Source organism: Gekko japonicus, unplaced genomic scaffold (genome assembly GCF_001447785.1).
Source record: "Gekko japonicus isolate JY-2015 unplaced genomic scaffold, Gekko_japonicus_V1.1 scaffold977, whole genome shotgun sequence".
Lineage (NCBI taxonomy): Eukaryota > Metazoa > Chordata > Lepidosauria > Squamata > Gekkonidae > Gekko > Gekko japonicus.
The window spans coordinates 300,410-315,629 of NW_015159743.1; positions in this window are offsets into that span (position 1 = coordinate 300,410).

Below are 15,220 nucleotides of genomic sequence, written 5' to 3' on the forward strand. Positions count from 1 at the left end.
TCTTTTGCAAGATCTGATGCGCCTAAAGCTTGGGCACATCTCTGCAACAGCCACAATTTTTTCCCTGGTTGTGGCATTTTCTGATGGCCCAAAGGGAATGGAGAAAGAGGTGGAACTTTCCCTTAACCACAGTGGGTCACATTCATCACTTCCAAAACATAGTGAAGGTTTTTCTTCGTACAATTGCCCAAGAAACATAGGTTTTCCGAACCAGAACCTCTAGAACAGGGGTGTCGAACTCATTTGTTATCAGGGCCAGATCTGACATAAATGAGACCTTGTTGGGCCGGGCCACATGTGTCATAAAATGTAATGCCGAGTAGCAGACACAAACACAAAGATGTTTTTTTTTACTTAAAATAAAAACATGCTTAAAACATTAGCTGTGTAAGCTGCAAACCTACTTTTGATTTATTGACATTCACCACAGAAATCTCATACTCAGAGTTCTGAGTCTAGGACCCAGGTTAAAACATGAAATGGCTGAATGATTAAGAGAGTCTGGCGAAGCAAGCTATGATGCAGCAGCAGCAGCAGAACTGGAAGCTGGAGATGGCCAGTTCTACTGTGGGCCTGATGGAAGCCCTCCGGGGGCCTGATTCGGCCCCTGAGCCACATGTTTGACACTCCTGCTCTAGAATATACTAGTAAACCCCCCCCCCAAAGTTTCTTCCTCACTTCAAAGTGTGTGTGTGAGTGAAGCTAACATCTGAAGCTTCAGAAGGTGAATTATGCCATAAGGGTACCGATCTCCTTCTGATCTCTCAGCCTGGAAGAAAAGATGAAGTAATTTGAGAGAGGAGGTGTTTAGATATCTGAGGCTGAGGAACTGGAGGAGCAGAGTCACAGGCAAGGTGTGCACCAGAATATGAGACTGGGGAGGAAGGGTGGGACCAGGACCAGAGAGTACTGTGATGGTAAGGATGAAACCTAAGGGGCCTTTGTGTGATATTGACCAATGGCTGTTTAAAATGCCATCAAGTTGCAGCTGACTTATGGCAACCACAGCAAGGGGCTTTCAGGGCAAGTAAGAAGCAGAGGTGGTTTGCCATTGGCTTCCTCTGGTGGTCTTTCTTCCAAGTATTGAGCCTACTTAGCTTCCCAAACCTGACGAGATTGGGCTATATACCATGCCACCTTCCCTCCCAATATTGTGAGATAATTGATATCTTCGTGAGCACTACTTGTTGTGGAGTGGGGAAACCTCACTGTGGAGAAATGCCATCCACCTTAGAATTCACCCCAGCACTGTATCCATGTTTTACTACCCAGTTTGTTTTTGGTAACCCCCAGGAGTGAGGGAAAGAGGTGATGTCACTGAACAAATTTTGGACAGCCACAAGGGTTTCTGATCTCCCAGGAACCTAAAAAAATAGGGCTTGTGAGTGCGTTCCTTCACACTTACCACTTAAAAATCATCCTTTGCAACCAGTTAATGATTTATTGGTGTTGATTTAATAGTTCGACTAAACCTCACTCAATTAATTGGCTGGAGGAGAGGATCTTAATGGTTGACACTAGAAGAGTGCAGCTCTGAGCTCATTTTAGCTCTGACAGCTATTATAGTAGGAAATGTCAAAGAAAATATCAAAGATGGAGTGGTTTCCAGATAGCCAAACATACCACAGTATAACTAGTAGGCCTTGAGCACTTTGAGTGGCCAACTGGTGATGAGGGGACAGGAACTTTAGCAAATGAACTTCAATAGCCTTCCATGGCTGGGGTGTTCTCCTGATGGTTTGGAGATCTCTGTTCTTCCTGCCTTTGGAATGTGACAGGGGTCCCCAGGGTTGTTGTTTTTTTAAAAAGAGGTGCTGGAACTCTCAAGAGGAAATGAAGTTTTCAATCTGTATACTGAAAACTCATGAACTTTAAAAAAATATTTAAAAGAATTTTGTCAAAGAGGTTCTGGGACTCTGTTCCGGTGCATTCCCCCAGAAAAAAGCCTGAGGGTCCCCAACATGGTACTTATGAGTGCCATGGTACCTGCCAACACATTTCCTGGTGGCCACCAAATTTTCTATAATGTTGCATTGGAAGCAGCCTTCCTGCCCCCACAGCACAAGTGGAGCACCGGATCAGGTTCAAGGTTTTGGTTTTGACCTTTGAGGCCCTTAGCAGTCAGGGACCTACATACGTTCGGGACTGCCTCTCCCAGTATGCCCCTGGAAAAGCGTTACGCTTGCGGAATAAGAACTTCCTGGTGGCCCTCAGCCCGAGAGAAGCCCGGCTGTTCTCGACCAGGGCCAGGGCTTTATCGGCCCTGGGCCCTGCGCTGGCCCCCACCTGGTGGAATGCTCTGCTGGAAGACACCCGTGCCCTGCAGGAATTGTTACCTTTTCACAGGGCATGTAAGGCAGAGATGTTCCGCTGCACCTTTGGTTGAGGACAGTGGCGGGGCATCCTTTGGCACTCTCATACATTTCCCCATCCCTCGTAACCCCTCAGGGAGGCTGGAGAGTTGGAATTTTTTCCGCCATCTTCTATATTGTATATATTGTGTATACTGTTTAATCTATTGATATTTATTGGTTGTTTTAGCTTAGTTTCAAATTGAGACTTTGTATATTATTTTGTTGTAAGCCGCCCTGAGCCCTTCTTCTAGGGAAGGGCGGCCTAGCAAATCCAAATAAATAAATAAATAAATTCTCACTGTTTGGCTGAAGGTAAGCTGTAACAGCAATTTTGTGGCTGGCTCCTCCTTCTCTGGCAGCCATTTTGTGGCTGCGCTCACCATGCTGTGTCTGAATTCCAAATGTGCCTGCAGGCTGAAAAAGATTGGGGATAGGGTTGCCAAATGGGGGCGGGGGGCGGGGAAACCCCTGCTTTGGAGGCCCAATTTCCACCGGGGGAACTCTGCCCCCCAAAGCTGCATCACCGGAGGTGACGCAGCCACATTGCTGACGTTGGGGGCGTGGCCGAGCTCGTCGGGAGGGAAACCAAATGGTTTCCCCCCCGACGAGCTCGGCCACGCCCCTAACGTCAGCAACGTCGCACATCACTTCCGGTGACGTGGCGGCAGCACTTCGCGCGCATACGGAGCCTGCTCCCGACCTCGTCGGAGCCTCCCCCGCCGGTAAGTTTGCCAGACTTGACAACCCTAGTTGGGGACCCCTGCCCTAAGGGCTACATGGAGCTGCACAATAGGGCAAATAATGCCCCTCTAGGGCCTTTTCAGTTCAGGAAAACTGCACAGGGGAAAGTTGAAGCCAGTTCTTCCCTCATGCCATGATCCTAATCCGAATCAGGCCCTACGGCACTTGGGAAAATAAGTTTGCCATAGGTGCCATCTGACTGCGGGGAATGCAAGTTGGACTGGGAGGACCTTGATCTGGCTCATAAAAATATATATATATATCATGTGGTTTGGGCCTAAGGACAGCAAAGGTGCAGGGTAAAGAAACAGTTTGGTACCACTTCTGTCATGCAAGTTGAGACTGAGGGAGGCACTATTTGGCGCAGTGCATTGAAGCGCTTGGGATGCAAGGCTGTTTCTGGGAATCAGATTCTAGAGTTAGCGGATCTTGTGCCTGCTGTACAAACATCGATTTGCTTCCAACAGGTATTGTTCAGGTATATCTGTTAAGCAACAAAGGTTATAAAGACGCCATAAGGAAACTAGTGTTCTCCCCCAACCATTCAGGGAAGTGGGGCTGCTAAACAGTACCAACTTTCTCTCTTCATCCTCTGTTGCCGTTCTCAGCATCCGATTCCAAGTTGTTCCCATTCATTTTCTTGATTTCAGTGTCAAACAGCGCAGGGTCTCCTGCATCATTTGCTTCAGCTTGGCTGCTGTATGCCCTCACACAGCTGCCAGTTTGCTGTCCTGGTAGCTTTCCAGTCACATGTGGATGAATTTCTAATCACTTGTAGGCCCATCCATCAAGTCTCCCTTGTGTAAATGTACTCACTGGAGCAGGTGTTTTGGATTAATGTACCCCCTTTGAAATTCAGTTTTGCATGTTTTGTGGAAATAGGCGTGAAGTTTACTCCTAAGTAAGTTTATGTAGCTGCACAGTCCAAAGATTCTTTTATGGGCTCGTTTATATCTAATTGGTACAGCTGGTGTCAGGAGGTATCTACAGTTTACCCACCACTACCAATCTTATCCTGTTGTGGGTGAGAGTAGGGCATGTTTTAATGTACACTTTCAGTTCATGAGGGATGATGGGCAGTGCCCTCCCCTCTCTCACATCTCTGGCCCTCCCCCCCGATTCCATTTTTCCTGTGTTCCATTTTCTTGTCCTCAGCGCCTGCTTTCAAACCACTGTGTTCCAGGGAATCCTTGGAACACTATCAAGGGTTCTTCAGTAATAGCACAAAAGCTTTGGAAAATGTGTTCTTATTAAAAATAGAACAAAGCAAGCATACTACAATGCAGAAGGACCACATAACCCACCCACTCACCCATCCATCTGGTTTTGTCTATCACTGGCTATTTGTCCCTAAATGATGATACAGGGGAATTTGTAGAGGCACACTCTCCATTCAAACCAGGTCAGGGCACTGTCCTATTATTGTGTAGTGGGTTTGCCGCATGGACTAAAGACAAAGACTGGCATAGTGCATAGCACGCTTTATTAGTACACAACAAGACAAAAGACTACCGGCCGGCTGGCCAACTATATACACCCCGGGGGACACACCCCTGGGTCCCATTGGTGGGTTTGAATCTCCCGCCACGGTTCCCATTGGCTCCCCCAGTGGAGGGACTAGGAGCCTAGTCCCTATTGTTCTCCCAGAGTCAAGCTCTGGGGTAATCGCTGGCCCTAATGCCGGTCAGCGGACACAACACCTATGTGAACAGATGGGGTGCTCCAGGTATGCACCTGAATCCACTGCAAGGGGCCAGAGGTTCTTTGGAAGACAAGGTGGGATGGGAAAGGTACCCTGCAGACAAAAAGCATGAAATCTGCTGGGCTGCTGCATCCCTTCTAGTCTCATCTTTTGTAAGTTTGCGTTTATACGATACCCATTAAATCCATCATCAGTGTTGTTGGCCCAGCACCCGTTTCTCTGGACAAAAGATTGTAATTCGATCAGTAAGTTCCAGTCTTCCTAGCGTTCAGAAAGAATAAATTCATCTCTATTTTCTTTCTCCTTTTTGTTGTGAAATGATGGCACACCTCACCCCTTTGCAAAGCAGACTTTGCAAGCCACGGTTTGCAAGCCAAAAATGGCATCCTAATTGGCAATGCTTTGCCGTTATCATGGCAGGTTTTAATTTTCAGTGAATTATGAATGTAGAAAACAGAGTGGGAGAGGGGAGGGGAGGAATTTTGTAGCTGTTGCTGCCTGAGCAGCTGCAAAGACATACCTGCTGGTCTCCGTCAGGGAGATACAATGTGAGACCAGCTATCATTCAGGAGCCAAATGCAAGGAATGTTTCAACCAGATAACAAACTGCAGCATTTCTTTTTTTGGGGGGGAAAAACAATCTTACGCACACAGTGTCACTCAGCAAGTTACATGCATTTCATCCACATATCTGAGGAGGAGGAGGAGGAGGAGGAGGAGATTGGATTTATACCCTGCCCTTCACTACCTGAAGGAGTCTCAGAGCGGCTTACAATCTCCTTTCCCTTCCCCTCCCCACAACAGACACCCTGTGGGGTAGGTGGGGGTGAGAGAGCTCTCTCGAGAACTGCTTGTGAGAGAACAGCACTGAAAGAACTTGTAACAGACCCAAGGTCACACCAGCAGCTCAGTAGGAAGTAATATTTGACTGTGAATATGCAACCCGCTTCCCACGCACAAGGCTGCTGAACTCTCAGGGGGAAATAAGGTATGGGGTGGAATATTTAATCCTTGTTAACATTTGCTGAGAACAGATTATGTGGTGAAATCCTCATGAACCATGGCTGAAAATTAGGGCCAAAGGATCATTTATCAGACCAAACTCAGAGCATGGGCCCCATTCCCTGGTCGACTCCCATCCCATACATACCATCTTATGGAAGTTTTTTCTTCTTCTTTGCTTCTGGATTGTCATGAAAGGGGTTGCCCCCTCTGGACCCCAGCATATAGGATTGCCAACTCCAGCCTGGAAATTTGTGAGAAATGCCTGTGGAGGGGGGAAGCTGGAGAGGAATTGCACCTAGAATCGATGGTGTACCAAAGCTGCCATTTTCTCCTGACAAACCGATCTCTGTAGTTTGGAGGACAGCTGTAATTCTGGGAGAACTCCAGGCCCCACCTGAGTTTGGGAGTCCATACATCTGTTTAACTTTCCTTGCTTGGCCCTGTTCAGAAGCCCTTCCCCTCCTCTTGACCCAGGTCTCCTGTAATTTAATGAGTGTTCCCGGTGATATGGAGGCAGTGGCCTCAAGAGATGGATTCTGGATACCATTAAACGCAGCAGAAAAGGAGACAGACATTTCTTATCATACTGATATGAAAACGCCTTGCTGCTTCTTTTCCTCACAAATTTTGGTAAGCTTCTCAGGGGACAAACAGTTGCCTCAGGAGCATAGGGTTGCCAACCTCCATGTGGGGGTCTGGAGATCTCCCGGAATTAGAACGAATCTCCAGATAATAGAGGTCAGTTCCCCTGGAGAAAATGGCTGCTTTGGAGGGTGGACGCTATGGCTAGGATTGCCAGCTCCAGGTCAGGAAGTACCTAGAGATTTGGGGGGTGGAGCCTGAGGAGGGTGGGGTTGGGGAAGGAGAGGGATTTCAATGGGGCATAATGCCGTAGGGTCCACCTTCCAAAGTGTCCATGTTCTCCAGGTGGTGAGCTCTGTTGCCAGGAGATCACTTGTAATCGCAGGAGACCTCCAGCCACCACCTAGAGGTTGGCAACCCTACCTATGGCATTGAACCTTGCTGAGGCCCCTCCCCTCATCAGACCCTGCCATCCTCAGGCTCCATTTCCAAATCTCCAGGAATTTTGTAACCTAGAGTTGGCAGCTTTAGTGCTGCCTCCCCTCAGAGCTAGTGTCACTAATAGGCACTGTTGTTAGCAGCTGAGGCCCAGTGGCTTTAGGAGGGCCTACCACTGTGTGGCAGCAACAGTCTAAGGTAGCCCTCTCACTCTGACAAAGTGGTGGCACGGGAGGGGGCACCCTGGGAGGTTTGGGCCTGCTCACCCCATCCCGCTTTCAGCCTGCCAACCACATAGACACCTGCAGGCTACATAAATACCTGATGTCCACCATTCACTTCCTTGAGCAAACAGTGACAATGAGGTCTAGAGGCAGTAACAGCTCCCCACCAGGGGGAGAGGACAGGTAAGTAGGAATAACTGCTTGCTTGCTCAGACAACCATGTGAGAAGCCACAGCAACAAAGAACAGCCACTGGGCTGTTATATTTCTGAAGCCCCACAGCTTGTACAGAGGCCTGAGTATATCAATCTTAAGCCTGTTATATGTTTTCAGGCTGTTAGTTTGTTTATACAGTGACTGGTAAATAACCTGTGATCCCTTGGGTTGTACTGCTGTATTGACTGTGTGAGATATTGATGTAATATTAATATAAATTGCCATAGTTCTTCTGGAAGCTACTTATTTGTATTCCTTACATCTTTTGAAAAATAATGAAATTTATTTTTTTTTAAAAAAAGTGTGTGCCATCAGGAACTGGAGACTTATCGGTTTTTAATCAGTAGGTCTAGATCTAGAACTTCATCTCTGGTCATGTCAATTTGGCTCAGTCTCTTCAATCCTATCTCTTCTTCATCTTCTACAGAGAAAGCACACCAAAACGGGGGGGGGGGGGGAAGCACTTCTTTAGATGCCACTCTGCAGAAAACAGCAGCTTGACAGATGTTGCCTTGCCTGTAAACATATGAAGGGACCTTACACTGAGGCAGCCCATTGGTTTAGCTGGCAGAGTCTTATCTTCTCCGACCGGCAGCACCTCTCTCAGTTCCAGGTCTTTTACATTATGCACAACCTTTTTCACTGGAGGTGGCACAACCTTTTTCACTGGAGGTGGCACAGACTGAATGTGGCAGCTTCTGTGTGCAAAGCAGAACCACAGCATTTGTGTTTGCTTGGGGGGGGGGCTATATTTGCAGGGCTGCACTGAATTACAATATTGGATAGAGACCTGGCTGTGCTGGCGAGGTGCCCTGCATTGGCCACATGGAGACGATAGACCAGAAATTGATTGTATTTCCATGGGAAAGTGTCACATCAGAAACTGTAAGTCTCTAAGTGCAGTGGTGGGTGGGGAAATTACCGCACCCTACTTGGGAACTTTTAAAGGCAATCCTTTGTTTACTGGGGAAGGTAGGAGCAGCAGCTGTAGGTTTGAGCCTGCTTTGAATCAGCATATCCCACCTCTCTACATCCTTTGCTATCAAATGGAAGAGCTTTGCTAGGGCTTCTGTCAGCTTGGGAGGTGAAATAAAGTGTGTGTGTGTGTGTGTGTGTGTGTGTGTGTGTGTGTGTGTTAGAGAGAGAGAGAGGTGTTGCCAACCTCCAGGCCATGGCTGGAGATCTCCTGGGATTACAAGTGATCCCCAGGCAACAGAGATCAGTTCCCCTGGAGAAAATGGCCACTTTGTGGCATTATACCGCATTGGAGTCCCTCCCCTCCCTATATAAATCCACTAAAATAAATATAAATAAATGAACCCTGCTCTCCTCGGGCTCCACCCCCAAAATCTCCAGGCATTTCCCAACTCAGAGCTGGCAACCCTAAGAGAGAGAGATGAATATGACATGGTAGGTTTGTCAGCCTCTAACTGGGGCCTGGAATTTGGCCAGCTTTCTAGGCTTCAAAGAAAGTTCCCCTGGAAGAAATGGCAACTTTAGAAGATGTACTCTGTCTGCAAAGTCCGCTCTCTGTCCACTGCTCTGCAAGGTACAAGGCTGACAAGTACTGCTCTTTTGATGTGAACCAAAATGCAGCGGGATAACTACCCTTTGCGGCTGCGATAAAACAGAACATTTATTATGGCATAAGCATTCCTAATTTTAAGTGCACTGAGCTCTAGTCCATGAAAGTTTATGTCATAATAAATATGTAAGGTGCCACAAGATTCGTATTGTTTTGTTTGTTGTAGCAGACGAACACAGCTGCCAGTTAAGAATTTGGGCCCTTGCAGTGAGCAAGGAAGCCTTTGTCTTTTCCCCCCACAGGATGATAACTATACCCAGCAGCTGTTCTTGTGCTTCCTGCCCTAAAGTATTCTGAAAATCTACGGTATCTTCAGAAGAAGAAGTTGTTGTTGTTTGGTGTAGTGGTTAGGAGTGCGGACTCTAATCTGGGAGAACCAGGTTTGATTCCCCACTCCTCCACATGCAGCTGCTGGTGTGACCTTGGGTCAGTCATAAGTACTTTCAGAGCTGTTCTCTCATTAGCAGTTTTTGAAAGAGCTCTCGCTTAGCCCCACCTACCTCACAGGGTGTCTGTTGTGGAGAGAGGAAGGGAAAGGAGATTGTAAGCCGCTCTGGGACTTGTTTGGGTAGCGAAGAGCAGGGTATAAATCCAAGCTCTTCTCTTCTTCTTTTATACCCCATTCTTCACTACCTGAAAAACTCTTGGAGTGGCTTACAATCACCTTCCTTTTCTCCCCCCACAATAGGCACACTGTGAGGTAGGTGGGACTGAGAGAGCTCTGAGAGAACTGTGACTGACCCAAGGTCACCCAGCTGGCTTCATGTGGAGGAGTGGGGAATCAAACTCAGTTCTCCAGATTTGAGTCCGCCGCTCTTAACCACTACACCGCCACACTGGCTCTGGAGATACCAGGTTGTTTTCGCCTGATTCAGGATGCTGGTCCATCTAGCTCAGTGATATCTGTCCTGACTGGTAGCAACTCTCCAGGCAGAGAAAGGTCTTCCCTTTCAAGCAGAGATAACTAGGAATGGAACCTGGGACTTTCTGCATGTGAAGCCGATGCTCTATTGCAGACCCCCGGTCCCTTCAGTGCCCCCAAATCAGGGACAATTAGAACTGACAAAGCATGTCAAAAAGCAGAACTTTTCTCTGGTCAACATCAGAAGCTCACAGGGAGGAGTCACCACCTAGATTCTCATCCGTGTGCTTCTTCTTGTGTTTTTCTGGGGCATGGTGTCCAATACCACACAGCAAAGCATAAGTGGAGAAAAAGTGCCCTGTCCCTTTAACAGAAGCTGCAAATAGGCCCTGGCCTGGAGGGCCCAGGCTAGCTGGATCTCATCAGATCACAGAAGCTAAGCAGGGTCTGCCCTGGTTCGTACTTGGATGGGAAACTTGAAAGGCAGTCTGTGGCTGCTCTGCAGAGGCAGGCAAGGGCAAACCACCTCTGTGTGTCTCTTGCCTTGAAAACCCTGCAGGGTCACCATAAGTCAGCTGTGACTTGCCGGCACTTTCCATCAAAACCATCAAATGGGTTGTTGAAGTTTTTCATGGCATGGCGGTACATAGCTTCACCTGGTAAATAACAGCCGGTTAACCATCTCTTGAAAGGTCATTTTTCTCCAGATAACATGGACCTATTTTTTTTTAATTGTTCATTGTAGTTAGAATTTGAGAGCTAAATGTTGATGGGGAAGCACTGGGAGGGCAGACAAATCAGCCAGCCAACCAAATTAGAGTTCGTTGCTTTGAACTTAACACATTCGAGTTAACTTGATAGTTCAGAAATTAAGATATACAAGAGGTGACCTGTGATATTCGCAAAGGATGGGAATCCCTCTCCCCATCTTAAGTGTGACCATTGCCTCTGGGCCCGGCCCGGCCCCCGGCCTCTGCTGCAGCAGTGTCTTCTTGCCCAAATTGCTGCTGCCGTCCTCAGGGTTACTGTGGCTCCTGCCACCCCATCAGCAGCTACTCCAGCAGTCCTAGCACAGCTCCCAACTTCAGCCTGCAGCAGCTTCTCCCCGGCCCCACTGTGGCGGCCGATGCTGGGGCGGCCGTGGCTCCCTTCCCCCCCACCACCCATTGCTGCAACCCTTGCTGGGCCTGCATGCCTCCCAGCCTCCACTACCAAGCCTGCTGCCAAGGCTCCCCCCCCCCATCTCCAACAACACCTGTGTGGACCCAGCCCAACTCTCAACTTTGCTCCGCTGCAGCCTTTATCCCCCATCACCACTGCCAACACTAGGACTGCCATTGCTCCCTTCCCCTCACCAGTGCCCACAGCTGTTGCTGGATGCGATGTGCTTCCTGACCTCTGCTGCCGGGGATCCCTGCAGTCCCTCCCCCCCATACCACTATCATTGGTGGGGTTGCCACAGCTACTGGGAACTCCCCCCACCATTGCTGTCATCACCAGTGTTCCCTCTAAGCTGAGTTAGCGTGAGCTAGCTCACAGGTTTTTAGCCTCCGGCTCACACCTTTTTGTCTTGGCCCAGGAAGGATGGCTCCAGAGCAAACTAATTGATGCAGTAGCCAAATTGCTCACTCACAGCTTTTAAAGCCAGCAGCTCACAAAGTAGAATTTTAGCTCACAAGACTCCACAGCTTAGGGGGAACATTGGTCATCACCACCTCCTAAAGGAGGTATATGCATTGTCTGTGCATGCGCAAACAACTCTATGGGGGGGGGAGTTAAACCCCCAATATATTTTTTTATTTTTTGTAGTTTTCAGGTTTTTCTGCAAACCGGGGGGGGGGGTACCCCCAAGTTTGCAGGAAAATCTTTTTAGTGTCAGTGTGGCCCCGATCTCCAGATTTAGATATCCACAGATGGGGGCAACACTTGAGAAACAGATATCTAGATAATCTTGAAGGTGAGATGAATGATGTTGGCAGACAGGATATTTGTAAGGCATTTTCCAACATGGAAAAGAAATAAGAGACAGAAATTACTTGGTGGTGGTAAATGTGATCACACTGGGAGATGGATGGTTAAAACTGAATTATATTTTGTGATGAAGTTCTATTGTTATATACGCTTTCCCTCTTGTGGTTTAGATCTTTCCCCCAGTTTTTATTTTCAATATTGCGTTAGTGTAATTTTTTGCCCAAAGCAACTTTTATTTGATTAAATTTAATGACTTTAGGGCAAAAAAACCAAGTCCAAGTAAAACTTTAATTGTCACACTCCCCACCCCCTCCCTGGCATGGTTCTTCTTAGGGCTGCCAACAGGCCTGGGGAAAAAATGTCCTGTTCCTGTAATGAAGGCTTAAAGTGTAGAAATAGGCATCTAGAACTTTTTATAGCGCCTAGTTGAATAACCTCATGCACCAGGCAAATAACAGCCCATTATGCTTGTCTTAAAGAGAGAAGACATTCTTCTTCTCCAGGCAGTTGACAACCCTAGCTCTTCTGCTTTCAGTAGCTCTGGGAGTTGCAGAAGTCAAAGAGATTTCTGTGTGGAGGTGCTCCAATGGAAGGCTTTACCTATTTAATTTGTCTCCCATGAATTTGTGGATGGCACAGGGATCTTGGCAGGTCAAGGGATATGGCAACCCTTCTGCCATTTGGTTCAATGAATCCTGTTCTCTGCTTTGTGGCAAGCTGGTTTGTATATGTTGTTGCAAAGAGAGCTGTCACCTCTTTGACTTTGCTTTTGTACCCCAATCAGCAGTTTGTCATGGGGGAGTCAAGCTGATGAAACTTCTCCAGATGCAAGGGCAAAAGGAATCTGCACAGATTTAATGTCATCCAGGCTTTCCTTAAAATGTCTGTAGTAAAATGGAATTGTTCAGGAGGGTGCTTCGATAAAGAAAATAGGATAGTTTATTGCATGGATTTATTGCACATATTGGTTTCACTGCATTGTTTTCTGATTTTGTTACCCACTTTGCATGTTGCTAATAATATGTGTTGTTTTATTTGCCTTGCTTTTGGATTTTGCAATCCAGTCATTTTTTGCAATCCTAAACATTTCTACTTGGAGGCATGCCCCATTTCATTCAGTGGGGCTTGCTCCCAGGAAAGTGTTCTTTGGATTGCAGCCTTACATGCTTTTTACTGCACTGTTTTTATTTTTCATCACCCTTCATTTAGTGGAAGCAAGAAAGGCAGACTATCAATAGACAAATGTAAAGGATCAGCAAGACAACTTGAGAAGACATCCTGGACTGTCCAGCAGTTTTTAACCTTTAACCAGCTACCATCACATCACAAGCGAATGCTCCTCAAAGCACAAGTTAAAAGATGGGACATAAAAGCAGTAATCCAGATGTGGTGTATTTATGATATCATCGTATGATTATAGGGATCTCTCCAGCACACCCTTCTGCCTGATGGCCATTAGCCAACTCCATCATGTTCTGTGCGATTCCTGTCTGCTCTGTGCCACCTTTTCAAGGGCTTGTGGAAGAAATCCATCCTCATAGGGTTGCCAAGTGGCCTGGAGAAAAATGCTTTGCCTCTTTATAACAGAAGCTTCGCTGTTTGGAATTTGGCAGCTGGATCTGTTTATGTATGCAGGTAAATGTTATCACCTGTTAAATAACCTCTCATTAAACTTCTACTAAATGGACAGGATATTTCCCCCCCCCTCAGGCCAGCTGGCAACCCTGTATCCTCAGGGCAGTAGTTGTTAGAAGCCATTGCAAGCAGGGAGATGGGCCTGCCTAAAGTCTCAAATGTCCATTTGCAACCCAAGTTCTGAATCCCCCCTCTGAACCGTCCCCTCTGTGCAGGACACATGGCCCCTGCTGAATTACTGGGCTAACTGATACACTCTTGATCTTTATTTTGCCTCTTTGGGGTAAAGCACAGCCAGGACAGTGGGCTCTGAGTCAGGAAGCCGTTAGTTTGAAATCTGCTTCTCCTGAGAGCTTGGGCTGGGTGACCCTCAGCCCATCGCCATCTCTCAGACCAACTGGCCTCCTAGGTTGATATGGAGATAAAATGGAGGAAGGGAGAGCCAGGTAGGAGAGACTTAGCTCTTCCAAGAAGCAGCAGGATGTAAGAAATAGATTATGTATTACTGAGTGGTGCCTCCACTCTTCTCTTGCATGTTAAGCCAAGTCAGCTGCAATTTTCAGAACTCTTCCACATGAAAGAGTGCCAGGGCTCCTAGGCCTTTAACAGCTGCATCATTTGCAACAGGTGTGCTGGAACGCCATACTGCAGATGCTCCAGAGGCCTGCCAGGAAAGAAGGTAGCACCTCTAAGGGAGGTGGCTGTTCTCAAACATCTCGACTCCACTTACCTCGCAGGGTTGCTGTTATAAGAATATAGAAGATACGAATTGTGGGGCTTTTGTTGTATATTAAAAACAGCTACAGAAATAATGGCCAGCCATGACAGTTAAAATGGAACCTCCCTGCAGAGAGGCAGTAGAGCTCTGAAAACAAAAGCTGCATCATGCACACCAGAACAAAACATAACACTCGGCAACCTTTTGAGTTCTCCAGGAACACAGGAAGCTGCCTTGAACCCAGTCAGAGCCTTGGTCCATCAGGGTCAGTACTGTCAGAGGAGAAGTTGGTTTTATACCCCGGTCTTCACTACCCAAAGGCTTACAATCTCCTTTCCCTTCCTCTCCCCACAACAGACACCCTGTGAGGTAAGCGGGGCTGAGAGAGCTCTGAGAGAAGAGCTTTGAGAGAGTTGTGACTGACCCAAGGTCACCCAGCAGGCTTCATGAGGAGGAATGCGGAATCAAACCCAGTTCTCCAGATTAGAGTCTGCCACTCTTAACCATTACACCACGCTGGCTCTCCCTGTTTAGCCTGACAGCAGCTCTCCAGGGTCTTTCACATCACCTACTGCCTGACCTGTTTTAACTGGAGATGTTAGGGACTGGACCGCATTTCAAGCACATGGTTTGTCACTGAGCCATAGCCCCTCCACCAGGGCAGATTTTTTTGGGGGGTGGGGAGAGGTAGAAGCAGAAACGATGCTTCTTCAGGTCATTGTCAAGATCTCACATCTCCCTGCTGTGTAGAATGCCTGGTAGACAACCAAGAGTGTTGGACACACTAAGGAGGACAAATGGGTGAGGGGGCTGCTGCCTTCACACCCCGCTTGGAGGTTGTCCCGACTGGCCACCTTTGGGAGCCGGATGCTGAGCTAGATGGACCTTCAAGCCCTTGGTCCGATTTGAGAGAACCCAGAGTCAAGCACAGCTGAAAGGTGTCTGTGTGGACGCCTCTGGAGAGGAAGCGAAGGGGGCTATGTCGAAGTTATCCCGGGAGGACTTCGGGCGAGCGGCCGGGCCCGGCGGGAAGGGTGTGACAGAAGGCAGGGGACCAGCCGGGCATTTCCGTGGCGGGCGTGCTCTGCCTCCCCTTCCCTCCACTGCGCCAGCCGGGTCGTGCTGCAGGCAGAAGAGCCGCGGCTCGTCCCCCTCGGATCCCCCCCCCCCCCAGGGGGGTTGCCCCCC